This window comes from Rhopalosiphum maidis, chromosome 3 (assembly GCF_003676215.2).
Source record: "Rhopalosiphum maidis isolate BTI-1 chromosome 3, ASM367621v3, whole genome shotgun sequence".
NCBI lineage: Eukaryota > Metazoa > Arthropoda > Insecta > Hemiptera > Aphididae > Rhopalosiphum > Rhopalosiphum maidis.
The window spans coordinates 46747104-46753456 of NC_040879.1; the positions used below are offsets into that span (position 1 = coordinate 46747104).

The 6353-nt window shown below is 34.7% G+C and overlaps 1 pseudogene; it reads left to right on the forward strand.

The window, feature by feature from the left end:
- Nucleotides 1–1805: 1805 nt before the first annotated feature.
- LOC113555668 lies at nucleotides 1806–5089 on the forward strand (annotated as a pseudogene).
- The last annotated feature ends 1264 nt before the right edge of the window (nucleotides 5090–6353 follow it).

Here is a 6353-nt window from a genome sequence, read left to right on the forward strand (position 1 = left end):
TACTCGGTATATCATAAGCATATATTAATAAATATACTTCGCGTTATACATACCCTTCTACAGGTTGCCTGCGAGAGTCAATATATAATTGTTAGAAAAGATAATATAGTCCATACTTGTGTATATGATGATGGTATTTATATTTTAAAGTAAATTCTACCTTTTTCTACAAATATCGTTATCTTTATTTTCAAACTTATTTCCTTCTTTCTCTATTAATGGGTATATATAATATTTATATGGTCTTAAGGGGATGGAACGTAGCATACTATAAGGAGTAATATTTAGGCAATTTATATGACATGTACATTTGGGCTGTAACATATTATGCGAATAGTAAATGGATATTAGTGTGTGTAATCTGTTTCGATTTTGATAAAGTGAAACTTTTGCACACGTACGCATATTTTAATACGTTGCAGAAAATGAAAATATTTTTGTTTTCATGACTATAAAGCTACTGAAAGTAGTAGAAAATTAAACATACTACCTGAAATGTGTTAATATAATTTTTTAGACTTGTATTTAAGAAACTTGTTCTATTTAAAATTTGATGATGTCCAAAATAAATATAAATTTCTGTAAGCCGTACAGAACACATTGACAAATTGTAGCCTTGTTTAATTTTGAAAAGGACGTTTGAAGTCCAAACAATGAGTATTTTCTATCATTCCCTGTATAATGTTCAATATATCGTTTAGAAATGGCGAAAATGTGAAAATTTTTAAATAACCTTTAACTTCTGAAAATTTTAATTTTTTAAAAAAACTCATCGTCTTGCCATCCAAAATATTATTATCTTTTAGTTTTATAATAGGTATATTTACTCTAAAACCAAAATCAAATGAGTTCTACTCAGACTGTGTAAACGCGTTTTGTCTATGTCGTATACGTGAGTAAGACGGAGGCAACACGTACGAGTTCGACGTCCTCTTAAATGTAACTGAAAACATGAAATATGGATTTTATCAAATCATAATTTTAACTAAACTAAACTAAACATTAAAACTTTATGCGTACCTATGTATACTTTGGATGATTGTTAAAAACTCCAAAGTTATTTAAATCGTTTTGTTGAGTTCAATTCTTTAGTCGCTAAACATTTCTAAATGTAGAGTTATAACTTACAAAGATATGATCCGATCGCCAGACGCCAATTATATATTCTTATCATCTTTTATGTACAAGACTTCTACAGTAGATTGTAGAATATTATATAATAATAATAATTGATGTTGGTTTTTAAGCTCAGAAATTCTTTAGAACATAAGTGCTCAACCTTCAATGTTATGCGATATGCTGCAAAAGTTAACAGATTAAAAGTTCTTTGGTTTATGAAATTGATTAAATAATTAACCATAAAAAAAAATCTATAAAATGTTGTTTTGTGCTCTTCTTCAAACAATTTTTAATTACACCTCAACAATTTGGAACCCACTATACTGCCAATGTTTTTTTTCAGCTCGAGAAAGTCCGGTGTAGGTACATCTTTGTTCTATAAAAGTTTTATTTTTGTGATCTCGTGTCCTCCTTATGATCGCGCTCCTGTTGTAAATCTACAGATGGCCGTTATAAAATGTAAAATTAATCAACTACCCAACACCGTAGAATGTATTGTTTATTATTCACTTTATACAGTTTAAAACTAATTCATACCATATTCGAGATTCGTTTGACCGTTGCATTTACTTCTAATAGGTATACATACCAATAAATAATTCAAAGAAAAAACCAAAACACGTTTAAAGTATTTAAATGATTGTGACTTGCAAACTAGAATGGTTTTCATTTTTATGCGGTAAGAAATGTAATTAAATGTTGCGCTCATAATAATAAATCATCGCTTAAATAAAATAAGTACAGGAAACTTAGTAGGGGAACTTAAGTGACGAGTTTTTAAGCTTGTATGCAAAAGCCAAAGGGTCTAAATATAGTTTAAATCTAATACCTATATTCTATAATATATATATATACGCGTTGACATAATATTTGTTCAATTAGCCGTTATACCCGGTATTTAGGTCGTCGTGCCACTTGTATCCCATCATTTCTTCGTCTGTGGATAAGGAACATGACTAGCTGCGCGTGTGAAATGCAAATTATACGATTTTTTAATTGTCCGTAACACGCGTATGGCGGTGTCTAAGCTGTGCAAACGCGTTTGGAATCGGTTCGTTGCTATAGGAACGTACATAAAATATTACACGGATTAATCTTCGAAATCGCATGATATTATACAACAAAATATGTAACACGCTCTTGTTCCTTCTACGAGTTTGGTCTTTTTCCCTCACAACGATCGTCACGCCAGCACAGAACTCGGGGCCGCGGTCACGGCACACACACCGCCACCGAGCACTGAGTGCATCGTACTGCACCGACGCGCCACGGCAGACCGGAAGTGCGATGACGTATCAGACGTTTTTGATAACGGCCCGCGGCCAGGTAATGATGGCACTCATGGTCGGCGTCTATCTGGTCACGGCTACCCGAACCCACTCCAATCAGATGGTGATTAACGTCACCGGCAATCGCGACATATATTCCGCGATGAACGTTATCTACCAATTCGCGTACTTGGTCATCCAGCTGCCGACCGGCTGTTCGCGGACCGCTTAAACCCGGTCACCTCGCTGGCCGTTATCTTGGCCGGGCTGGCCATCACGTCGGCCGTCTCGCCGTTCGCGCTCATCGGCCTCTCGTCGTGGTCGTGGACACCGTGGCCGTCGGCCATCCCCATCCTGGTGACCGGCGCCGTGTACGCTGTCAACGGCGCACTGGCCGGTTCGTGGTGGCCGTTCATGAACGTCATGCTGTCCAACTGGGCACCGCCCGATGAATTGGCGTACATGTACTCCACCATCAGTACGGGCGTGCCCGGCGGCATAGTGGTCGGAAACTTGTTCACCGGCTTCTTTTACGCCTTGCACGGTTGCGATTTCGGTTACAGCTTTTTCGTCATGTCCGTTAGTATACATCACGATGCATATCTACATTATTCATAGAAATACAAAACAGCTTTTAGGTCATCAAAACCTCCCGCCTCCGCCGAGAAAAAAACAATTTTTTTCGTATAATGTTTACACATTTGCTTACATTCATTACCTACAATGGCTATATTATGTATGTACAAAAAATGTTTTTCGAACGGACGTTTGATTTAATTGTACAATAAGTAGTACCTATTTAAACGTGAATTATAATTATTTCGATTTGGTACCACTTTTATTTGTCGAACTGCCCGGCACCGGAATTCGTTTACTTTTGCCGCGATATTCTTATGACCGGACGTTACTCTATATGATGTAGGGCTTATGCCTGGCGTGGAGCATCGCCTGGTTTTTGACGTGCCACCATCATCCGGCCAACGACCCGGGCGTCCGACCATCCGAGCTCGAACGGATTATCACCAGCCGCCAACCCAAGGCTCAACTGCCGGTGCCGTGGATGAAAATCGTCGCTTCGTTGCCCGTGTGGTCAGTGATGTTGGCCAATTTCGGTTCGACCGTGTTCTACACTATTCTCATCATGTACATGCCCGTATATCTCAAGTACACGATGCATGTGGACATTGTGGAAAACGGTCTAATGTCCACGTTGCCATCGCTCGGCCAAATAGCCGTCATGTTCACGGCCGGTAGGTGTGCGTCGTTAGTCCAGGCCAAAGATTGGTTGGACGTCACAGCCATCAGAAAAGTAACACTAGTCCCCACGATCGTTTAATCACACTTCGCATTAGGGGGCATATACAAAGGGGGTAAGCGTCAGATCCCCCCATGGACCTTTTTTTAAATGTCATAAAATAGTGTTCCTAGTGTTAAAGAGCGTTACAAGAAATGGCTATGATTGTAGAAAATTTTTATTTCGTCACGGCCAAAAGAGGGTACACTATTAAACTAATATTACTAATCTGTAATCAGTAATCTCATAGTATTATATTAGTATAATATGCAAAAAAAAATGCATATTGTAGAATCATTATTTTTTATTATTACGATAGGAAACTACTATATAATATACATATTGCAATACGTGTAACTGGAAGAAAATATATCCATAAGCGTGCGCATACTTGAATTTCGGGGGGTGCTTACAATTATTTCGGGCCCTCCCTTAACAATACATGTACATATTTTAATAAATTATACCTAATGCACGAATAAACATTACTTACATTATATCACATATTAACCAGTGGTATTGCTAGTACCAAATTATATAATATTTCATTAGATAGTTGAATCTAAAATCTATTTTCAAGATAATTGCAGTATTTATTATTTTTACTTCTGTGGTCAATAACATCTAGCTGTTATAATCATAATAAGTTGTATCACGCAAATTTAAAATATTTTACGTTGTATTATTATTTTTATTCCGAAACATAATTTTTTTTTATCACATATTTTAGAAAAAAAACCATTTTTGTTCTAATAACATTAGTTAAAATACGGATCCATATATATGCTATAGGACTTCAATTTTAGGGTCCCAGTTACATGTCAGGAAGTGCTCAGGCACGCCCGGAACCCCCGGTGCGCACGCCTATGAATATATCGTATTATTCTAGTGCCCGACCACCATGACGTATAATATCCTAAAATTTTAAAATCACAACTTTTCTAATATTATTTATCGACAAAATAAATTGTTGAATGATCGATATTGTCAATTTTCTCTCTAGGTTTTTAGTTGTATCGGCATGGCGATACCAGCGATCCTTGTTTCGGTCGCGACGGTCATACCGAATACTTATATCTTCTACAGTTTTCTAGTAATATCGTACAGCGTCTCTGGTTCGGTGTTCTCCGGTTTCCGAGTTAGTCAAATGGAAATGGCTCCGAATTTCGTGGCCGTGATCACGGCTATTTGTGATATTTTCGGCAGCCTCGCGATGAACCTTACTCACGTAGCGTTTCTCGTAACTTTTGGACAGTCTTCCGATCAGGTGGCGTGGAACGAAATCTGTTGGTGTCTGAGCATAATACTTATTATGTTTCTTGTTCCGTTCGTCTTGTTCGGGAATAGCAAAATACAATCGTGGAATACACTCAAAACAACATCAATAAGTGAACCAATTGCAATATAATGCCATGTGTAGTGATAGTAACTATATATCGATATATCCTCAATTTTTACAATGATAAAACCATTTCATTGCATCGAAGCTTTCGATATGTTTAATTTAAACAATTATACAACAATAAATATTATTATTTTACTTTGTATTTGTACTCTATCAGAAAATCAAACCGTTTCATTTGCACCACACTCCACATCACCAATCTTGCAGGTTATACACGTAAGTAAGTGACCGTTTCTCAACAATTATTACATAAAATAATAATATATTGGATTTAGCTATTATGCAATGTGCCAATTTTGAGTTTTAACTACAAAATAATTCTAAAATGTTTGTGATTTTATAACAAATTTGGTCACAATTTAGGTTTTTCAATTGTAAGAATAACTTATAAAAAAACTGATAACTGTGTTAAATGTTCAAGTTTTTTCTTATTTTTTTTTGCTCTCCGATAACAATTTTTTCAAAAGAAATAATATTATAAATATATTAAAAATTTGCATAAAAAAATGTCAAGTCTACATTTATTCATTTTTTAATTACACCAAAACAAAATAGTAAACTGATTTTATGTTAATATTTACAATTTATCATTGATCCTACCAGAAATGTCTTTCGAAATTAATGGTTAGTGCATATTTTTTACTATAAAATGTGTCTTCACAAAAAAATACTTAAAAAAACAACTGTCATGGTAAAACCAATTCACATATTACTCGACTTCTATCTAAAAATATGTCGATATTTTGTATAACCGTATAATTGATGATATTTTATCTACTCTTTGACCAAACTATTGAAACCATTGCTTCTGGTGTAAATCGCAACTAAGCAATTGACCGATGTCTATTTAAACACATTATCAGTGAATATATTTATCACCAATATTGCAAAAAAAAAAAAAACAATAATAATTTATATCACGAACTAAGATATATCTTATGCACAAGGCTCGGGATTTAAAGCATTTGCTTATTTTTATGGATTGACTTAATGACTTAAAACGTTTGTTTAAGTTGTTTGTGTTCAAAATATTAATAATGGTATTAATACCGAATTTCCTTTTAAAAATTTGATATCGATATCCAAATCTATTATTTTGAATGCTAAGTTCTAGAAATAACTATTAAAAACAATAAGTAACTATATGAAAATTAGTTGAATACTAGATATAGAACTCTTATTAAATATTTTAGAAACCAAAACAGATATTTTGAATGTACCTATATGAATGATATCTTTCCATGGTATATTGGCATATGATATAGTT